This window comes from Sciurus carolinensis, chromosome 4, assembly GCF_902686445.1.
Source record: "Sciurus carolinensis chromosome 4, mSciCar1.2, whole genome shotgun sequence".
NCBI classification, from domain to species: domain Eukaryota; kingdom Metazoa; phylum Chordata; class Mammalia; order Rodentia; family Sciuridae; genus Sciurus; species Sciurus carolinensis.
Window position 1 is genome coordinate 7,655,341 of NC_062216.1, and position 23,104 is coordinate 7,678,444.

General features: G+C 48.3%; 1 protein-coding gene across 3 annotated transcripts in view; it reads right to left on the minus strand.

Annotated features, from left to right (window-relative positions):
- Positions 1–20,206, minus strand: part of Gata4 (GATA binding protein 4) — a 78,693-nt gene extending 58,487 nt beyond the window's left edge. Inside the window, exon 1 of one of the 3 annotated variants that reach the window (XM_047549379.1) lies at positions 20,109–20,206. The gene's annotated coding sequence lies outside the window, so the exon portion shown is untranslated. Of the gene's footprint in view, positions 1–3,534; positions 3,764–4,025; positions 4,170–20,108 lie in introns of those variants that run through there. The other 2 variants (XM_047549377.1, XM_047549376.1) reach the window with 2 other exon arrangements.
- Between the last annotated feature and the right edge of the window lie 2,898 nt (positions 20,207–23,104).

The window sequence follows — 23,104 nt, forward strand, 5'->3', positions numbered from 1 at the left end:
CACCCAGAGCAGAGGGACCCGCTAGGGGCTCCCCCACCAGGGAAGTCTCAGGAGAAGCCTACTGCTCCCCTCCCCTCCTGCGGAGGGGCTCAGAACAGTTGAAGCAAAAGACTTATCCATCAAGAGTGATCAGTTCCTGCCAGGTACGGTGGTACCTGTCCAGCGATCCTAGCTACTCCGGAATCAGAGGAGGAGGATCATAAGTTCAAGGCCAGCCTGGGCAACTTAGCAAGACCCCATCTCAAAATAAAATATGAGGGCCGGGGTATGTTCAGTGGTACAGTACTTGCCTAGCCTGCAGACCTGGGTTCCATCCCCAGTACCAAAAAAAATAAATAAATAAAGTCCATTTTTTTTCTTTTTCTTTCTTTCTCCCCCCTCTCCTTTCTTCTCTGTGTGTATGGGGGGTGGGTTCCAGGGATGGAAGCCATTAGTGCCTTACCATAGAACTATGACTGAGCCCTTTTCAGTGATTGATGCAGGATCTGGCTGACTTGCTGAGCCTGGCCTAAATTTGCAGTTCTCCTGCCTCAGCCTTCCATAGGCATACACCACTGAGAAGGGCTTCAGTTTTTCCATATCCGTGCCAATAGTTTGTCTTCACTTCACAAGCTCTGGATTCAGAGTGTGTCTGTCTGTCTGTCTCTCCACACATGCACATACCTCCATGCACTACCTTTGCAGGGACTGTGACATCTTTATTCTTTGAATATGGCCAGCAGATGTATCATTTGCAATATGCCTCAGGATAGGAAGAGGAGAATATAAGCCATGTTTTAATCTACAGGAGTATTGCTGGTATCTTCAAGAGCTATGGCTTTGTTCGTAATTGCCCCAAAGTTGTTCCCCACAAATGATCCTCAAGGGGGAATCAGATGAACAAACTGAAGTCCATGTATGTACACGATGGAATACTATTTAGCCACAAACAGGAATATGCTACAAATTTACCCAAGGACAACAATGACTCACATGTACTCAGCCACAGGGAAGAAGGAGCAAAAGACTCCACACACAAAAAAAGAAAAATCTCAGGACATCCTGAAGAAGGCAAAACCACAGAGATGAAAAATAGGTCAGAGGCTGCTAGGGGCAAGGAATGGGGGAGAGCTGAGTGCAAAGGGAGGAAATTTGGGCAAGTGTTGGGATTATTTCAATATGTGATTATGGTGACAGTTGCTTGATTTCTCAGAACTTATAAAACTACACTAAAAGGAGTGAGCTTACAGTATGTAAATTACCTCAATAAATCTGACTTTGTAAAAGCAGGGGGAAAATATTACTGGGTCGGGATAAGATGCCCCCACTCCACTTCTTTTCACCCTTGACCTCGGTCTTCAGAAAACCTCTGTATCTCTGGTGCATGTTTGACTCCCTCTTTCAGCAAAGAGATTTATGTTCAAGAGAAAGCTTTGCATTTCTTTTTTGAAAACTCAGGTTCCAAGGTTGGTCCTCCCCCATTGTCCATCCTAAGTTAATAGCAATGGCTATAGTGGTCCGTCGCAGGCAGAGCTCCAGTGCCTATCTCCAGCTGGTATGACACAGGCACACTCATATTTCACAGCAGACTACAGGGTGTGACACCAGAGTGAAGGTTATCCTGGTCTGGCATCCTGAGGGTCCTGGAGCCAGACAGCAGAAGCTCAGGAATTGCTAAATCACTCTGAGCAACTCTGCCAGTTCCCAGGCAACCTGCTGTCTGCTGGGGGGTGGGGGGAGGCACTTAGCCCAGAATGGGTAAGTGAAAGTCAAGTCTTAGTCTTCAAAGAGGAACAAATAGCTCCTGAGAGCAGGATTGAATGGACTAAGGAAGAAACATTTGGTGCCGCACTGTACTGGTGACATTTCCAGTACAACCAACTTGCAACCTTCGTGTTGGTTCTGCGGAAGAAGCCACTCTGGCTGTAATTCTTATGTCAATTTTTATCACACTCAGGTGAAGCTATGATGTCCACATGGGTGGGGGACCCTGCAGGTAAGAAAGTGCTCTGTGGCAGATGAAGCCACAGTTGGTATCTGAATTTCAGACATTATCTTCTAGAGGACGTCACATGAGAGCCCCAAATCCACTAACTATCTGGGCTGCAGGATGGTTTGCCTTCTTGATACTCAAAAGGAGAGAGGGGGAGACTGGGATCATTTCTCTGTCTTCCCAGATGTTGATAATATCACTGTTTTAATTTCTGCCAAACCTCTGTGGTAACAGAAGAAACACGCACATTAAAGTTAACAGACTTATCCGTCATCCTGCCATCCCCACCCCCTTCTGTGCTGGGGATCCAAACATGGGCCTCCAGCATGCTAGGCAAACACTCCACCACAGAGCCACATCCCCAGTCCCTTCATGGGTTTTAATCCCATCCTTTACACTTGAATTAAAAAACCACCACCACCACCATGACAAAAGCAAACCCAAACCTCACACATTGTGTTTCCTGTTGGAAACAGAGCAGTAGGCCTGGTCCATTTCTCTGATATAATCATCCTAACCCCGGAGAGCCTGCTAATGAAGCGGAAGCACCAAAGGTGGGAAGGGAAAGAAAGACTGAAAGGACTCAGGATCCACAAGGAGGCAACTCAGTGGCTGGCCAAGTCCTGGGGGAGGGGTGCAGGAAGGAATGCTGGGAGTCCAGCGCTCCCTTACCCAGGATGGCTTTGGGTAAATCAGGTACTTAGTCTCAGTCCCCCTCTTAGGGAAGGAGGCTGGATTCCACAATCTCTGAAATCTCTCGGAGTCCTCTGAATCTGAATTATTGGAATTCCCTCACAAGAGTTCCAGCCCATCAGTGCTTGCTGTGTGTTGGACACCATGTAAACTTTGGAGGCATGAGGACAAACTCACATTTCCACTTTCAAACTGTTGCCATCAGTGGAGATGCAAAGAGTACCAGGAGCAAGTGCTGGAATATACACATGCATGAGTTGAGGCAAGCTGACCTCACCGTCTTAGGGAAGGGTAGGTGGGACAGGAAGTAACCAATGCATTCAAGGAACTAGTACATTAAACGTGTCCGTGTTTCTCTCTGCTCTTACCTTCTCTTCTAGTCTCTCCTCGACACAACACCTATGCACGCTGGGGCGGGGACTCGGACACACACACTGGCGGTGGCCTGAGTTGGAAGCAGGGTTGTGCCAACTCTGTACTGCTCATGCACTGATGAGCATCTAGAATCTAGAACCCGCACAACTTCGTCCATTCCACACATTTGATGCCAATATTGATCACAGGTCAAGCCAAGTGCAAATGCGGACAGCCTAAGCTTCAGTCGCCACCGGGTTGTGAGGCCTCAATCATGCCAGACCCCCACCCTGACCCTCAGTTTCCTCATCTGTGAAATAAATGGGTTGTACTAGATCATTGCTTACATCACTCACAGCTCTCTAAAAACAAAGGAGCACATCTTTAAAAGACACAAGGATTAAGAAGTGGAATTTAAGTCCAATATTTGTGGATGGATAGAGAAATGCTGCCTCAAGTCTGTTAAGGGCCCGCTCCGGGTGAGCAGGGCCTGGAGCACCCACGCAGACGCTCACCTCTCCGCAGGCGCCTCCCGGGCCGGCGGTGCGCTGCCGAGGCTGAGCCGGCCGTGCCGCTCAGGCCGGGCCTGGGGCCGCCGGCTCCCGGGCCCCGCGTGCCCGCCCCGCGGCCGCCCGCCGCCCGCGCCGCCCGGCGTGATGGATGGCCGCGGAGCCGGCGGCCTGTCAGGCCTTATTGATGAGGTGCGCGCTGACGGCCGCCGCGTAACCCGAGGCGGCAGGAGGCGAGCGCGGGGCGGCGGGCGGGCGCAGACTCGGCGGCGCTCGGGGTCAGCCCCCGGCCGGCCGCCCCCGCCCCTGCGGCGCGCCCCGGCCCGGCTCCGCGGAGGGAGGCGGCGCGGAAGCGCCTCGGGGCCTGGCGCCCGGTGCGCCGGCCCCGCTTCCTTCCCGGCCCCCGCGCGCCCTGCGTGCGTCCCGGCGCCGCCAGCCTCGCGGCCCCGGACGGCGACCCCACGCCCCGCTCCGCGCGCGCCTGCCCCCGCTCCTACCCGCCGCGGGCCCCGGGCGCAGAGGCCGCGCCCGCCTCGCGCGCCCGGGCGTGGAGTCCTGCGGCCGGTGAAGGCGCTGCGCCCTTCCAGGGGGACTTCACTGGAGGGTCCGGCTCAACGCAGCTCGGAAGACTGGCCAGTCGCACGGCAGGTTTTCTGCGCGCGACAGCAGAAAAACCAGGACACCAGTGACAGGTCTTTTAGAGTTCGCCGAGTTTTTACATAGGGACAGAGAAGATAGGTAGGTAAATAAAGGGCGTCTACGTAATAAGACGGCGAGTTCCTACAGGGCGGGCTTTCTTCGTCGTGCGCTTCGGATTTTGTCGGGGAGCGAGTGCTGCTTTATTACAGTGAACACACCCTAACTGCCCTGTTGGAGAAGAGGCGGTCGAGTCAACTCCTTCCCGGCCTTTCGCTTGATCTCCCCCGGCTCCACCTTCCTCCATCTTGGTTTCTCCCCATTGCTCTTTCGGAAGAAGAAAGGCCGGTGTTATCTGAGGCCTGACAGACTGGAAAGCAGGTTGCCTCGCTGCTGCCTCCCTTACCTGCCCTTTGTGTTGAAAGCCTCCACAGCCACCGTCTCGGTGGGTAACACTAACTGGAGGGTCATGAACATATTCCCTAGTTCTGGACAGCTAAGAGCCCTAAGTCTACCTTAGATGTGACCATGAGAACTGAGAAACAGTCTTTTCTCTAGAACACAGTAGAAAGAGGAGGGAGGGATCCCGGGTTGCTGTTACCTAAGAGCTTCTATGTAGAAGGTTGCTTAGGTGACTAGGCGGCAGGTGAGGTGAGCTCCTGGATCTCCTCTCAGGATTCCTGGGTCTACTTCTGCCACTGCCACTTGATGAGTCCTATGACCATAGGCAAGTCACTTCTCTAAGCTGTGGTTTTGTTTCAGTAAAATGAAGAGACTAAATCATCTCCCAGTTCCCTTCCTGCACCAACATTTTGTAACTTTAAACTCTCTAAATAGACTTCACCAAATTGTGCCACTCTGTTAGTCAAATGGTTCCTCACCACCAGGCTCATTCCTGGTCCCACACAATGGAAGGGTGGGAGCTTTAGGCCTTTGCATCTGAACTCAGTCTTAGCCACAGATAATGAATATATTCCATGAGGAACTCAAAATGGGAGGCCCATTTGAATATGCAAGATAAAAGACTTGGACTCTAGATGAAAACTTCAATTCGTTTACTAGGCAAACATTTATTGAGCAACAGCTGACATTGGGCATTACTATATACCAGGCATGGTGCCAGATATGTTGCCCAAATTATCTCATTTATCTGCACAATCACTCCATTTCTCCCATTTTCCAGCTAAAGAAACCAAGGCATGAACTATTAAATAACTTGTCTAGTTTAATAGGAGGCTGAGCCAAGATTTAAACACAAGTGATATGATTTCAGAACTTAACAACTACCCACTCCTGTACCCCAGGCATTGGTACTGTGAGAGAAGGGAAGAAGGCAGGAGTTTTATGGAGGGAGCTATCAGTCCCTACAGCAGCATGTTGAGATGGAGAGCAGACTATGACCAGGGCTTAGCACACCTAGAGCACACCTGGTCCTGGCCATGTAAGTACCGCAGACTCTGGATAAGTCTGTAGTCCTCTCTGGGTCCCAGCTGCTGCACCTACAAAATGAGAGGATTGGACCAGAACCCTCCAGGTCCCTTGCAACTCCAGCACACTGCATCAATGTCAAAGAGAGGCTGTCCCACGATTGATAAGTCAGGAGGTGTACCTCAATGGGGGAACACTTGCCTTGTACCACGTGAGGCCCTGGGTTAGATTTCCAGCACTGCCCCCCCTCAAAAAAAAAAAAAAAAAAAAAAGAGAAATATTTACATATGCTTAAAAAAAAAAAAGAAACACTTCCAACCCCATTCCAGAGTCAGTCCCTTTTCCCCTACACCCTTTAACATATTTTATCTCAGTTTAATTTCTCCACAGGTCTGAATGTCTACAGTCTTCTCTCCCCCAAATTTCAATCTCCTGAGGGCAGAAATCCTGTGGTTGACAAATTTGTATTTTCCATAGTTTCTAACATATAGTAGATGTTTAAGAAGATGTGTTGAATTCAGGAAATTTGAGTGTCCCTATCTATCCTCATCCAGTATGCCCCCCTGCCTTGCGTGACTGAGGAGCTAGATGAAGGCTGTGGCAGACACACACACACACACACACACACACACACACACACACGCCATAGTCCCTCCCACTGTGTGTGAGCTAAGAGAGGCTGGTGCAGAAGGTGCCACACAACACCTCATCAGCACTGGAGCCTGGCTCCTGGTGGCAGGGAGACCATGGCCCCAGTACCTTTGGCCCACTTATCAGTCATGGGACAGCCTCTCTTCAACATTGATGTCAAAGGACCTGGAATATTCTGTCCAACTCAGTCATTTTGAAGACGAGGCAGTTAGGACCCAGAGAGGCCTGCAGGTTTGGAGCCCTTCACTCACACAGCCAGGACTAGGTGCTGGGCCCTGGCCCTGGCCTGCAGGAACTGGTATCTTCCTCTGTAAGTCTGAATCCCAAGGTCAAACTTTCCTCACTGTGATGCAATCACTAGGGTGAGAGGATTAGTGATAAGGCAGCCCTGGACTCTTGGGTAAAGCCTGGGAACCTGGGGACATGGGGTAGCTCCCACCCTTTGCAGGGGGCTAGAATTGTGACCCTGGCTCAACCAGGAATGGAGGCAGGTGGGAGCTTGAGGCTGTGGTAAAGAGTCAGGAGTCACCGACACGTAGAATCACAGGTATCACACGCCCTCCTCAGGGGATAAGCCATGCCACAATGGGTAGTAGGCCCATATTACATTTCTAGATTGAGTGCCTTCTCACCTGTCCTGTGGACTCATACATACCCAGTCTTCAAAATAAAGAATATAAGATGGTAAAGTTGTGGGGTGTATAATGGGTAGGGATCTGGTCTTGGCCCTCGTTCTTATTTCCTCCTTGACTACAGTAACCCAATATCCTAGGTTGCCTGAAACAGGCTAGGACAGGTCTAGTAGATGCCAGTTGTCCTGTGCAATTCTTTACTTTGGGAGGATGAGGTACTGGGGATTGAACACAGGGGTGCTTGGCCACTGAGCTACATCTCCAGTCCTTTTTATTTTATTCTGAGACAGGGTCTCACTAAGATGCTGAGCCTGGCCTTGAACTTGTGATCCTCCTGCCTCAGCTGGGATTACTGGTGTGCACCACACACTTGGTTGTCCTGAGTAATTATTAGTGGTATGCATGCACACTCGTAATATCACATAAAACATATCCTTGCCCTATTTATAAGTCACTTGAACTCACCCAGCCTCATTTCCCTGACTACCAAGTAAAGGATTGAGTAAATATCTTCTGTGTTCTCTTTACACTGGACACCGTGTCAGTTTTATGAATGCAGGGCCCACGGCCCAGAGATGAGTGGTTACATGTTGTAACACACAAGGCCAGCCACTGGGGAGGGAAGGGGAACGGAGCCAGGTGCTGTTCCAGGTGGAGTTTCACAGTTTCTTGCCTGGGCAGCTGAGAGCAAAGTCACTTACTGGATTTGTAGCTGTTCTGTTATTGACATTGAACTTTGGGCCTGAGGTCCACCATTGGCAAACTGGGCTTGATAAAAAATAAAATGAAATGAAATAAACCAGCCCATCAGAATGGCACGTGAGATTTTACTAAAGCCTACCTCTCAAATAAGCAAATTGTCTGTGGATTTTATTCATTTTCAACATATATTAGAATACTGCTCTGTCCCCATCCATCTCTCCACCAGTTTGTTTGTGCTTCATGAGTTTTGGGGATTAGGTCCTTAACTGGGGCCATCAATTCAGTCTCATTTTCTGCCTCTGACATTTCCACTTGGATACAGAAGTTTCCTTGGGGATAGGATGATGACAAGGCTATGTCAGTGTGCTCCTGTTCTGGCCACCCTGGCCAGCCCAAGCAGCCACCCCTCCTGCCTACTCCCGCCAGTGCCCTGCCATGTGCTGGGTCTGGGTCTGGGTTTGGGTTTGATACAAAGTGCTCATTCCACAGGCCCATGAGGTTGAGACTGGTGTCTGTGCATGCCTGTGCTCCTGTGCTGTATTTTGTTACCTCATTAAGCTTATGTTTCCTGATAGCTGGAATAGTATTTAATAATACTAGAGCCTCCCTTCCCCACAGTGTTCTGCCCACAGTAGGTGCTCAATACTTACTCAAAGGAATGAATCAGTGATTGAACACAAATCAGTCAAAATGTAGATTTCTGTATCAACCAAATACAGAGTTCTATATAAGAAATATGCCTATTTATGAAATGCAAGCAATTTCCCCAAATACTTCCCTTTTTCACATCTCAGGAGATCTCAGATTCATAAATGTATGGTTTTGAGCTGGGTACAGTGGTACATGCCTATAATCCCAGCAACTCATGAGGCTAAGGTGGGAGGATCACAAGTTTAAGGCCAGCCTCAGCAACTTAGACCCTGTCTTAAAATAATAATAATAATAAAGCTATGGCTTTGTAAACCACTTTATTTTCCCTGTTTTGATCTCACATGTGTGGGGGCACTTGAACTTCTCTTTGCTTCATTTTATAACTTGCACCTTGGAGAGGCTGATGATAAATGAGAGAAGAATAATTCCTTATTGCTACTTATCTGCCTGCCCAATCTATAAACTAGTGTCAGCATTTACTCAGTTGGGTTTAAAGCTGGTATACTCATTAACCTGCTTAAAATAAGCCATAAAAATGGGCTTGGTAGGCAGTTCATTTTAGCTAATTTTTTTAAAATGACATTGGTCATTTTCTACTAACTCATGGAGTGACCTTTGGCAAATCACTTAACCTTCCTGGGTCACACCTGCAAAATGGGGAGGGAGCCTTCGGCAGTTCTAAGAGCCTTTTGCTTTGTTAGTCTTTGATTCCGTGATTTTTGGATGAGTAAACTGAGGAATCCTGAGAATACCTATTGAGCAACTATAAGTCAGCTCATAGGGGCAATCTCATGCATCCTTGGCATGACCCAAGGGTGTCCTAGCAACCCTCTGTAGCTAGGACAGGGTATTTGAGTTTAATTTTGTTCCTTTTTAATTTTTTTTTTAATTTTACAGACTGCATTTTGATTCATTGTACACCAATGGGGTGCAACTTTTCATTTCTCTGGTTGTACATGTAATTCTGTTCCTTATTAGTAGCGTGACCTTTGGCATCTCTGAGTCTTAGTTTTCTCAGCTGTAAAACAGGTGTGATACTCTAAGAGCATCCTCTGGTACCCAGAAGGTTGCCGTGAAGATGAAGTATGATGTGTGGGGGAACACATTAATGCATCATGAATAATATTCATTGTTCCCAGTGTACAGATGAGAGGCTTGAGGTATTGTCTGAGCAGTTCGTAGCAGAGCCAAGAGCATTGTTTGACTTCCCTCACTCTATTTTACGTGAAGATCATTTTTAACTTGTATAAAGACTGAATGCCCAGGATGCTTCTCTGGGCTCTACCAGTGTTTGATGAAAACTGGTGCTGAGGAGACATTTCTGGAAATGTGAAACAGCACAGTGAGGACAAAAGCAGCCAATATAGCAGACCCATAGAGCCAGGGATTGCCAGCTAGAAGAGAATGGAGTATTCGCCTGGGAAATAAGCACCCTTCTGACGCTGTGGAATGCTTTGGGGTGTGTCCCCGCAATATCGAAGGAAAGAATGGTCCACCTGGTTTGCTCCAGGGTTTGGGTTTCATTCTCTCCAGAGATGAGGAGCAGAAAAACTGGTGTGGCTGAGACTTTGATTCCAAAGCTGCCTGAAACTTGGCTCTATGAGAATCATTCTCTGAGATAGTGCTTACCACCATGCCTGTGCTGTACAGAGGGCTAGCAAATGTGGCATAAAGACAACTGTGGCACTCGAGGGGACCCCACTTGCCTTGTCGACTGACAATGGCAAAGATGAGCTGAGGTAGAGCTGACTGACCTAAGTCTCTAATAACTGGAAATTTTGCCGTTTGTAACAATTCTGTTAATATTCCTTTACCAACAACTATCCACCAACCAAGACACAAAGACTGACCTTGAAGTTTTTTGTTTGTTGTGGTTGTTGAATATAGAACTTGGAGAAAGAGGATGGGAACCCTATTTCACATCCACATTCCCTACTGTGTTCAGAATATAATCTATCTGCTAAAAGTTGATTTGCTAATTAACAAACGTGGCTTTGGTCCTTATCTCTGTTACTTGTATCTTTTGTTCACTGGATTCGTTACATTAAGACAAAAAACAGCACAAGATGTTTTGAAGGTTTCCTGGTTGATGTTTGGATTTTGTTACCACTGTCCCTCAGCCCCATGCCACACCCCGCCTGCACAGGGAGAGGAAGACTTCTGTAAACTGCTACTTATTTCTCCACAGGCTAAAAAACGGTTCCGTTCCAAACATGGCCCCTGAGCTTACTAACAGTTGTCTTCCAGCTCACGGGGTCTGCCGTCTCATTCCGGGCTTGGACTCCCTGGCGCTCACCAAGGTCTTCTTTCTGAACACGGGCTTTGGCGCCTTGGCCACCGCCAAGGTCTGCCTTTCCTCTCCCGCCCGGGTTCCCCCTCCTCGCCCTCGGGAATAATCAGCTTGCATTCGCAGCTGGGCCAGCACCTGGCCCTGCGATCCGCATCCTCCTGCCAGCAAAGGGAGTTGTGAGCAGAGGGAAAAGTTACAAAAACTAGCCTATTGTTTTCGGTTTCAGTAACACTCAAGGTTGCAAGTGGGTTACTCTGGAGGGCTGGGAAAACACTCCGCGCAGCCGGAGGGGAGCGGGGCCTCTGCAGGAAACTCCCCCGCCGGCCAGTGGGCGCTTCTCCTGCGCAGAGTCTCCGGCTGGGCTCCAGTGTGAGTCCACTAATGCTGGGGACTCTCATTCTGGATGCCCTCAACCCGACCAGTCTTTGTCATGAAGACACAACAGCTGCACGGATGTTAGGAAGCCTGAGTGGCCTGGATCTGATCTGTCTTCCCTATTCCCATCTCAATATACTTGCCTTTTTTTCTCAGACAAACATGAATTCATTGCAGTTCCTTTGGAAATGCAGAAAAGTATACCAAGGAAAACAAAATCCATTCTTAACCATCCGCTGAGAGAACCACTGAGAACGTTGGGCTTCTTTCTGTTCTCTTAACACAAGTTTTCCAGGTAGAGAGTGTTTTACAATCTAATTTTCATTTTTAAAAAATATATTGTGAGGGGCTGGGAGTGTGGCTCAGGGGTAGAGTGTGTGCTTAGCACGCAGGAGATCCTGTGTTTAATGCCAGCAAAAAAACGAAAAATCCCCAAAATAGCCGGGTGTAGTGGTGCATGCCTGTGATCCCAGCAGCTTGGGAGGCTGAGGTAGGAGAATCATGTTCAGAGCCAGCCTCAGCAACTTAGCAAAGCCCTGAGCACCTCAGCCCAACCCTGTCTCTAAATTAAATATTTTAAAAAGGGCTGGGGGGCTGGGATTGTGGCTCAGTGGTAGAGTGCTTGCATGGTCCATGTGAGGCACCGGGTTCGATCCTTGGCACCACATAAAAAAAATAAATAAAATAAAGGTATTGTGTCCATCTACAACAAAAAAATTATTTAAAAAAAAAAAAAAGGGCTGGAGATGTGGTTAAGCACCCTGGGTTCAATCTGTGGTACCAAAAAAAAAAAAAAAAAAAAAAAAAAAAAAAAAAAAAAAATCCCCAAAATAAATATGAGACTTTCTTATGTCACTAAATGGCTTAAGAAAACATAATTTAATAACCATGTTATGACTTAAGTGTAGCATATTAAATAAATCTAATTGTCTAGAGTCTGGGCTACTTTCTGTTCTTTATTATCATAAATCAATTTTCTATGTGTCATTGTCAAATCATAAATTTTGGTAAGTAAAGCATCTTGTAAATCTTTCATTATTTCCTTAGGGTTAGTTTCATCAAGGCAAAAAGTGGGCCAAAGAATTGAACACTTTTAGGGCTCAGGAGACGTTGTCAAATTGCCTTTCAAAAGGCCACACCCACCAGCAGCACTCAGTTTGGGGTAAGATAATGAAAAATATATTTATCAGCTTGTCAGGTAGATGACTACCTCTTTTTAGACATACTTGATTTCTAGAGAGTTTTGAAGTCATAGGTTAAGGGGGAAAGCCAAACAAAAACAAGGAGGCCATTGATGTCCAGGGGAACACCTTGTACTATGGAGATTCTTTCAGGGATGGGGGAGAGTTGCTGGCCCCCTTAGGATTATAAAGATTTAAAATATAAGAAACAAAGGACAAAAATGTTAAGCAATTTGGTCAAAGGAGTTTAGCTGTTAGTAGTAGGCTGAAACTCAAGGCACATCATTCTAACACTAATGCTAGGAAAATGGCTCTAAAAAACTTCCAGAATATTCTTTGTGATAGGCTCATTGTCTAGAAATTGCTTTTTGTAAGCTCAGATTTTTTTTTTTTTTTTTTTTTTTTCGCGGTGCTGGGGATGAACCCAGGGCCTTGTGCTTGCAAGGCAAGCACTCTACCAACTGAGCTATCTCCCCAGCCCCTCAGATTATTTTTAAAGAACATTTTTTCTTTTATAGAGGTGGCATGCTCAACTATATTGAGGTACATTCCTACATCTTATTTCTAGAATGTGCTAGAAATAGAGTAAAATAACTTGTTAAGGCCACCCACTTGTCTGCGGTTGTGTGGGAACTAGCATCCAGACTGACTATTCTTTAGCTTCTGCCCAGTATCTTCCCTGACCTGGCAACCAATATCTGCTGTGGGCCACTGAGGAAGGTCAGCTTGGCTAAGGCCCATAGCTCCTTCAAGTTTCAAGGGGCTTAGTGTCCAGCAACTCAGCCCTCTACATTTCAACGTAGAGGCTGTAGGAGAGCAGTTGGCCAAGCTGGGTTGAAGGCCAGTGGGCCAGTTTGGGGAGGTGGTGCCCCCAAGTGCAGAGCCCTTTCTCCTGGAGCAGAGCCAAGCCTGACACCTGGGAGTTGCAGCAGCCCCACAGCAGAGGGGGTTTAGGTGTGGGAGGCCAAGATCATCTTCTCCCAGGGAAAGACCTTCCAGGTTGCTGGGCCACTTTCAAATGTGAAGCCCGGGCAGGAACTGCTAATTCCTTGAGTTGGTAGGGGGCAGAAGCAGAGGCCTAGCTGCTGGCCTTCTGGGGAGGGATTCCTGCATTGAATGGAAGGCTGGACCAGATAACCTCTGGGGCCCCTCCCACTCCCAAGTCTCAGCTTTGTATGTCTTGGGGAGAGAAGGGAGCAGTCATGGGACGGGAACAGTTGATTTAGGGTCCCCGCCCTAGCCGCCAGCATAGTTCTCATCTTGGGCAAATAATTTCACCTGTCAGTACAAGGCACAATGCCTGGCGCAGAGTAAAGCTTTGTAAATGTTTGCTGAATGAATGAATGAATGAATGGGTAGATGGATTTAAGTCTCGGGAATCTCAAGGAATACTGGTAAAAACTGGAATCTTCCAACACCCTTTCACTGGTGAGTTGATGAGAGAAGGCACAGCACATTGAACTTTTGACAAGAAAAGTGATCCCTTCAACCCACAATATTCCTTCTCTTTCTTACACTGTAGGTGGGTAGAATTAGGACTGGGGTTGTAGCTCAGTCATACAGCACTTGCCTAGCATGCAAGGCCCTGGGTTCCTCCCAGTATGGCTATTATTATTATTATTATTATTATTATTATTATTATAATACTGGGGATCAAACTCAGGGGCACTCCATCATTGAACTACATCCCCACCCTATTTTTGTATTTTATTTAGAGACAGAGTCTCTCTGAGTTGCTTAGTGCCTTGCAATTGTGGAGGCTGACTTTGAACTCCTTATCCTCCTGCCTCAGTCTCTGGAGCTGCCGGGATTACAGGCCCACCTGTGACCCACAGTATGGCTATTTATAATAATAATAATAACAACAACAACAAAATAATTTACTAGCATTAGGAAGCATAATCTGTCATGGTGAGTTTTGAGTCTTCACAAACTTTCTGGGTTCGTAATTCTCCCTGCAGCCAGTGGGGCAACTCACTGCTTCCCAGGACTGGGTGGGGCACACCAGGCCCTGTCCTTCCCTCCTCCCCGACCCCGGATAAATGCCGAGGTCTAATGGATTGTTCATGCTGCTGTCTAGATTAGATAGCGAGCCCCTCGTTATCGTGGCTGGAGCAACCCCAGTGGCCACCATGCGGAGAGTTTTTGGAGGCAGGCCCGCAGAAAGGGTGAGGAATTGAGGGGACTGGAAGACAGGGTGCCTGCTGAGCAAGCCTGGAGCACGGGAGCGGGGCTCCTTCCACAGAGCCCCTTCCCAGAACTCTCCCTGAATCCTGTCTTCCCTCACCCCATAACCCTTAATGAAGCAGGTCCCCGGTGGTGTCGGTAGCTGCTCGAATTCTGGGGAGTGGTTCTCAACCAGGAACTCTTAGATTCTGCTTGTCAACCTTTAAGAAGCAAGGAATGCTTTGAGACCCGCCCTTCCTTAATAACCCACGTGGGTTTTTAGTTTGTTTGTTTTGTTGTTGTTGGTTGCTTACTTTTCCCCCTAAACAGGGACTACTACATCCCATCTGTGGTAATAACTTCCCTAAATTTAGCCATTCTTGAATCATGGTACAAGAGCCAGAGCTGACTTTCTGGACTCCTTTTGAATTTCCCATGGTCAAAATTTTACCTCTTAATGATCTTGTGTTTTAAATAAAAGTTTGGTTAATGGGTTTTTTTTAAACATTTTCTTTAAGTTTCTTAAAAGAGAAAAAAATCTTGTTTTTGCTTTTTCCTTATAGGTCAATTTTTCAGTCTCCAGTCATTTTCAGAAAGCAAAAACCATCTACTATCTATCAACACCATGATATAAAAAATTCTCATGTGTGATCTAACAACAAATTCTACATAAAACAAACAACAAGCCCTCAAAATCATTATTTATCTACAAGGAAAGTCTAATTGTTCTATCATTATTATGATAGAAGTACTGCGATCTAACAGAAAGCAAACAAAATCCTAGCTGGTGAACAAGGAAAAGTTATCTATTTATGCCATATCAATTTCCTGTTAAATCTTTGGAGTTAGTGGAAAGCCATAATAAATATTGTGGCAGGATAAATCATCTGGCTCGGTTTTATAAGTTTCTGCAGCATTTAAAAAAATCCTATCCCATGGTTTTGAGAGAATGGATCTTGTTAGACATCTACCTAGCTTTTGGAAAATTATTTATAGTGTAACTATGTAGAGGTGGAAATTTAAGAAATTCCTTAAGGGCAACAAAACAACTACTTCTGTAGTTTAATATTCAAAACAAAATAGTTCACCAACAGGAAGGCTTCTGATTCTTTAAACACGATCCAGTAACTTCTATATGTAAGTAGTACACCCAAATTTATAAAACAAATTAATTATGAGCGCCGAAGGGCTCAGGCTGGGGTGGGAAACGACAGTCAGACAGGCAGGGGCTGTATCTGAGAAATTCCGGCAAACCCGCCAGAATGCCGAACGGAAAGGCACACAGGTAGCAAAGAAGAACAAATTAGACGGATAAAGGACAAAGGAAGGGGAAAGTATTTTGATTAATCAGAAAAGGAACACTGAATAAAAGAAAAAGAAAAGGAACACTCTAACAGGGAGAGGAGAGGGACAAACGGGGTTGAGGAAGAAAGGAGAAAAGAAGGAAAGGTTAAGGAGACAATGAAAACCGAAAAATGACCATTCCTAAGAATGGCGGGTGGGCGGATGCAGGAAGAACAACCTTTCTCGGGGGAGGAACGACTGCGCCCACTCCCGCCGGCGTCCGCTCAGGGACTGCAGCTACTGCCCCGGGGTTTAGGACACGTGGTACTGTAAGTGCCCGGAGTGTTGCTAAAACCCAGTTTTTAGAAGACCTGTGCTACGGTCGGAAGTGATTAAAAGGCAGCGCACTCCCCCTGAAACCGGGTGCCAGGCCTGGGAATCGGGTGGCTCCTTAACAAGCTCTACGTCCCCACACTTCAAATAATCTCTAGCTCCTGGTCTCACGCGGGTACGGGATTGTGTCTGAATCTTAAGGCTCTGCAGTCTTAAAATGAGTCCCAGGACTCATTTTCCTTGGCTACTGACCCCATGAGGGTGGGATGTCAACCATGCACCCACAATATCGCTCCAAACCCTGCCAAAGAAAAACGGGTTTGAATCTGCGCCTTGCTGTCCGGAGCCAGAGGGGGCTGGGACGCCGGACTGCGGGGTCCTCCAGGAAGATCTTGGGGTGCAGTACAGCCTAACTGGGAACTCAGCTTTTATTTATTTTTTATTTTTCATTTTCTTACCACTGACTTAGCCCTAACCCTAGTCTCCTCTTTTCTCCTTCTTTCTTTCTTTCGCTGCGCTGGGGATAAACCCAAGGCCTCGCGCAAGCAAAACAGGGGCTCTGTCACCGAGCTCCTTGACCCGTTTAAGAACGTCACATGGGCGGGCGTGACGGGGAGAAAGGGGACAGGGGCTTCGCCGCTGTCTCGCTGCTCAGACCATGGTGCTAGCGGCGCAGGTCAAGCAGGTTCAGGGTCCCGCGAGCGCCCAGCACGTGGCTGGCTGCAGCCTCACGGTTTGGGCAGTCGGTGTGCTCAGCGGTCAAGGTCTCTACGTTCCGGGAGGGGGTCTCCCGCGCTAGGAGCGACCGATACCAGTTCTGAACAGCGTCAGCTCAACTTGGAAGTCAGGCGACTGACAGTGGTTCGAAACTCACTGCCTGCTGTCTGGGCTCCTGGCTCAACAGCCTGCCCTGGGAACGTGGGCCCGCGGAGTCTCCCCGCCGCGACCCTGGCGAACGCAGCCGCGACATCCATCTGAGATGACGGGCCCACGAGGCGCCAGATTGGTTGAAATGCATTACACGAAATCCAGCCTCGGCCCTCCAGAGAGACCTTGAGGGAGAGCTCCTCTACCTTGTGGGCCGAGTGCGGGAAAATGGCAAAAAATCCGAAGGATCTGGTAATTTGCTGACTTTAGAGTGTGTTGTCGCGCTTGTCAGAGGGACCCTCAGGGCCTCGTGTTGCTGAAGGCGCCCACTTCCCCAACCCACTCCACCATCCCACCTCCCACTGCCCACTAGGGCTTTGCACTACAGTTTAGCCGGAGGGTGGGGAGACTCAGGACTTATGCGGCCCAAAGAGGCCCAGGTGGGAGCCGCGTTATTTCCAGCTCCATCGCCCGCTTCCCCCGCGGGCTGCGTACGGGGTATTAGGACTGTCTCTTGGGAGAAGCCTGGACGATTCCGATCTGTTAGCAACCCGACCAGCCCCTTTGCGGGAGACCCCAGCAGCAGGACTTTGGGCAGACTAATTCTCCCAATCGTTCTCTTCAGGCGGGGAGCGGCAGAAGCCGAAGGCTGGTGCGAGAGGAGTTCGCAAACTACCAAGCGCCCTACGAAAGGGATCAAAATTGATGACTAATTAGCAATACTGTCACCCTTTCCGAGTTCACTTCAGGACAGTTCAGTTCTCTCTTTGGGGGTAATGATGAGGCTTCTTATGTGCTCGCATTATGTGCTCCGTTTCCCTCCTCACCCCACGTCTGCCCCTTGGGAAAAAAATGTCATTTTCCCATTTCCTTCTCCAAGCTCGTGGCAGGGGTACAACTGTTCGCCTGGCACCCGGACCCACCAGGGCTCCCATGGGCACTTTGAAAGCCCGGGTTACTCGGCAGAGGCCCCCAGGTGGGGACCCCTCCCAGGCTGCGCGCCCCACACCCTGGCCGAGGGCTCCCTGGGTCTGGAGCGCACCAGTCCTGGCTTCCTTTCCGTTTGCCGACAGCCTTAAGCGCAGCTCTCCTCACTCCCGCCCCCGAGCTTTCCGACCCACCGGCGGAGCCTGACGCCGCCTGGTTTATTGACCTTAGATCGGCTTCTGGGCTTTATCAGACCCGTGGGGGGCGTCCCGGCGTCCTTCCCGTCCCCAGTGGCGCGGCCCGAGCCCCTTTTAAACTTTTCTAGAAACCTGCCTTTCCTTTCCCATTCCCGACTCTGATCCCAGAATCTATAGAAAAGTCGTCTAAATTAGCACAATGGTGAAGAGCCCAGGCGGAGCTTAAAAGACCTGGGACTTTTTCCCGAGTCGCATTTTAATCTAGATAATTTAGGTGAAAGTACCCCCCACCCCGCCAGTTATTCGGATAATTGCCTCGAATCTCCGCTTCGAGCTCTGTTTAGACAATTGGAGATTGATGGCTTGAATTTCTGTAGTCGGGTGTGCTGCCCCAGCCCTAAATCCCTTCCTCCCCACTGTTCCCAGCTCTAAAACATTTATGCCCTTCACACGTGCAAACTGTGATTTTCTATCCTGTAAATCACTCGACAAATATAACCAGGCACTAGAAAGCCATTGGAAATGGGTATTTTATTGCCCTTGAGAAACAGAACATGGATAAAGAGCAATTTATTAACATATCCTCAATACCAACTGTAGAAAACCAATATTTTCCCCCTGCCAATTGACCTCATGAGTGCAAAATCACTTTCAGAGACACATTCTTAGGAGAAAAAGGAAAAGGGTTGCCAATGTCTATGTGGCTAAAAATGAACTCTGTCAAAAAAGTTCATAAAATAGAACTTTAAAATACCCTTTTCTCTGGGCCAAATTGTCCAAATAAAACTAGCAGAAACAAAACATTTGCTACTACAACTACTATTTAAAAAGTAAATCCAATTTTGTGATGAAAAATCACAAGATTCTAGCAGCTGTACCCAGTAAGGTTTCCCTCAATTCAGATTGACCGATTTTTTCCCAGCTAAAACCCTTTCGTTTCCCTTACTTTGGGAAAACATAAGAAGTAAATATATCAGCAGAAGTCGGGGTGGGAGAGAGCCAGGATGAGGAAGTCAAAGAGTTGGGAAAGATGAGTGTAGGTTTTGAGACAGTTTTTTAATTCAGCCTGCTGGAAGTTGGCGGGGCTGCTGAAGAGGGAGAGAGATCCACAGGGAAATATTTTCCATTCTCTTCTTGGCAGAGCTAATATTTGTAGTCATTGCACCAGTGCACCTAATCCTACCCAATGCCAGAAGAGCACTTGCTGAGTCCTCCTACTGCTACAGAGTTTAAAATGCCATTGTTTTCAGCCTTGGAGCAAGCAAGGAGACAGGGGCTGCTGGGTAGGTTGCAGACTCTCCCAGATCTCTCAGGCACTACTTGAATGAAGAGAACTCCGTGCCTCATTCTCCACCTGAGTCCTTGCAAACTTGCTCCTGCCTCTACCTGTGTGTCTCCTTTTCTTCGTTTGCTACACTTTGGTTTTAGAGGAAGCAGAGCTAAGTTTGATGCATCTGCAAAAGCACAGGCAGCTAAAAGCATATTCAAATTCTCGCAAGCACACAGTGGGCTTGGAGAAGAGACACCCTCACCCTCCTTCCCTTCACATCTGGCTCCAGAATAAGTGAAAATTAAACTCTTCTTCAAGCTGACTGACTGATCCTCGCCTACAAATAGGCAAAGAAAACTCTCAGATTCTGAAGGCTGAGACCTATTCATTAACTAAAGCAGCTCACAGGAAACGCCATGGAGACTTTCTGACCGGCAGCACACGGCCAGCTCTGACAAGGGCCAGGAAGGGTTTGCCTGAGCTTTCCAATGGGGTTCTTAAGAGGACCCTGACAGCAGCAGGGAGCCTAGGGAAAGTAGTGAGATTTGGTTTGGGGAAGGGAGCAAAGACTGAGGGTCCAGAGATATCTGGTCAAACCCACTGGGTTTCTGGTGTGGTCTATACTTATTCAATGAGCTTTTTTCTTGAGAAACCAACCCTCCCATCCACTTCCGAATCTTAGAGTGGGGCGTTGGACCAGGAAACAGAGAAACTAAAATGCCAACCAACTGTAAGAAAAAGAAACAACGAAGCAGAGAGAAAGCAACAGGGAGCCCTGCCTCTGTGGCTTGGGCTTGGGGAAGCTCATCCTTTCTCAGCTCAGCAGAGGCCTGAGAGGCTCCCACACACCCCTGTGCTGGCACATGGAGGCCTTGCCCTGCCCTCTCTCCCCACCACCCCTCACCCTGGCCTGTATTCCTGTGATCCCGTTGGCCCGCTGGCCGGCTCCTCCTGGCCTCCTCTGCCAGGGAGGATCGGGAGGGGACTCACCCACAGTGGGAGCAGTGTTCCTGCAGCTCCTCCAGGCCCGGTGGAGCCAGCTTTCAGGGACAGCCTGGCCCCAGCCCAGAGATTCCAGGCTGTCCTCGGCCGGGTGGGAGGGAGACGTTGTGAGCTGCGTCTCCCAGCTCACTCCGAGCTCCCAGCTTTCCTCTCAGAATTAGATAACAGGAAAAATAGATAAGAGAAGTGGTTCATTAATTCAGCAAGCCCTGTGGTTGACTTTTTCTTTTTGGTATGTGTAGAAGTGGAAGGAAACCCTGCTGGGGAAGGACGCCCTGGCTGGACATTTTTTTTAAAGTCGATGTTCACGAGGTTCCAGAGATGCTTCTCAAGGTCACTCCAAAGAACACAAGACCCATGTGCAACAAACCTAGGGACTCGTGACTCATGGGGAAACGCACTTTGTTCACGATATGCCTCTTCCTCCCAACTCCACTAGAACTGCTGGCTGACCAGCGGGAGGACTGCTTATGTCACACCACCGGGGAGAAGTAACAGCAGCAGTGTCCCCCTAGAACGGCAATAAAATCACAGGTTTCTCAGTGCACTGCTCAAAAGCATCTCAGGGGTCCTCACAACAGGGGCAGGTATGTAGACTGTGTGTCATCATCCTGAATGAAGCAACTGAACTCAGGGGTGTTAGAAATGTGCCTGTGGTCAAGTCACATTCAAGGAAGAGGAGGAGCCCATATTGGATTCCAGAGCAATTGATTTCTAATCCAGCAATAAAGAAGTCACTGAATTCCTAGAATAGGGACCTCAGAATTCCACACTTGTACACAAAGCAGGAATCCCCTTCAAGGTGACTGTCTGCACTGTTTGCATGCTTCTGGAGATGGGGAGCTCATTCTCTACATGCCGGGGATATGCAGCTCTGCTGGTCCCCAAGTGACCCAGAATTGTGGGGCCAGGCGCACAAAAAGGCACATACAGAGTGAGGGCTGTGGTGCCATTCAAGGAACCGGGCCAAACAGATCTCTCTTGACCGGCTGGCTGCTGAGATCCCTCCTCACACGCCTGGCTTTATTTAGAGCGGCTGTTCCTGCTGAGGAGTCAGGGTCTCCGCGAGACAGGTCTCACGAATAAACATATTTCTTTTTATTTCAATGTATTTCCCTGTTCATAGCTTCTGGGACCCTTGCAACAATCCCTGAGAACGGGGAGAGACCAGGCCAGTTGCTCCCCATCTCCGAATGCAGGCCAGCGAGGGGGCTGCCAGACACCACAGAGCGAATGTGAGCTGGGAAGCAATGGGAGGTGACGGTCTGGGAGGAGGAAAACAGAAGAGAAACATAAGAATTTTTTCCTTCCAAGAACTTTTAGTTATGAGTGTTTCTAAGTGATGAATAAGGTGTCCATTATTGCTCTGTTTCTGCACTCTTCCCTGGCCAGATGACTTGTAGAAACTATGCCCCAGGAAGATTTTCGTGTAAAACTCCCCGCAGCGTCAGATCATTAAAATTCCTGAAGAGTGAGCTGAACGGGACAAGGCGCAGATGCAGAAGTCAGGGCGGCCTTCTCCACGCAGGGGCCCGCCATCGTCACCGGAGGGGTGCCTGCTGACACGGAGGTTCCGCTTAGGGAGTTGTTATGACTGTAGACTATACGTTGCACAGAACTTACCTTTTATGCTGTGTCCTGTACGTTCAGTGGCATTAGTACGTTCACTAATCCAACCAAGTCACCACCAGCCAGCTGAAACTCCATGTCCATTCAACACGAGCTTCCCAGCCCCCTTTCTCCTCCTACTTCCTGGTTCCCACTGTTGTACTTTCTTTCTTTTCCTTTTTTTTTTTTTTTTTTTTTTTTGGTGCTGGGGATTGAACCCAGGGTGGGGCGTTGTGCGTTGTGCGTGCGGGGCAAGCACTCTACCAACTGAGCTATATCTCCAGCCCCTTGCTCTCTTACTTTCTTGCAGTGCTGGGCATTGAACCAGGGCCTTGCACATGCTAGGCAAGTGCTCTACCACCCAGCTCCCTGCAACCCCAGCTCTGTTCCACTTCTGTCTCTAGGAATCCGCCTGCTGTCAGTGGGCTCACGCCCTGTGACTGCTTATTTCACTAAGCAGCGAGCCCTCAAGGTTCCTCCCTGTTGTACACATGTCCGCATTTCCATCCTTTTTAAGGCAGAATGATGTTCTATTGTATGTGTAGACCACATTTGGCTTCTCCTTTGGACTGTTGATGGATATTTGGGTTGTTGCCCCTCTTGGCTAGTGAGAGTAATGCTGCTATGGACACAGAAGCACAAGTATCTGTTCTAGTTCCTGTTTTCAATTCCTCTGGGTATGTTCCCAGAAGTGGAATTGCTGGATCATATGGTAATCCTGTTTTCCTTTTATTTTATTTTATTTTATTTTTGTACAGGGGATTGAATCCAGGGTCCCTTAACCACTGAGCAACATCCCCAGCCCCTTTTTAAATGTTTTATTCTGAGACAGGATCTCGCTGAGTCCTTAGGGCCTTGCTAAGTTGTTGAGGTTGATCTCAAACTTGTGATCCTCCTGCCTCAGCCTCCTGAGTTGCTGGGATTAGAGGCATGTGCCACTGCACCTGGCCTATGTTCCATTTTTTGGGGTAACTCATTATGTTTTCTGCCAATTTTGGAGCTTTAGTCTAAAACTGAGAGGAAGTCTCTGACCTCTTAAGTAGCAGATACTGTAGACAGCAAAATCCACTTGTCGCAGTTAGCGTTCCACTGAGGGCCAGATTGCCTTGCTTGCTCAGAAGTTTTACCAAAGAGAAGAAGGTGGAACTTGAAGTTCTCAGAGAATTGCATAGGAGTGCACAAAACACTTCTTTACCAAAGTTAGGGAGGAGAACTTCCAACCTCATGGGGCAGTAGCCACGGGATCTGAGGCAGCTCTACCAGTGACCACAAGAACATTATGAAGCCACCAACGTCTAGGAAAGAATGCAAGCAGAGAGAACACATTTCTGTGGTCCAGGATAAAAATAATAGTAATAAAGCAATCGTGAGAGCAT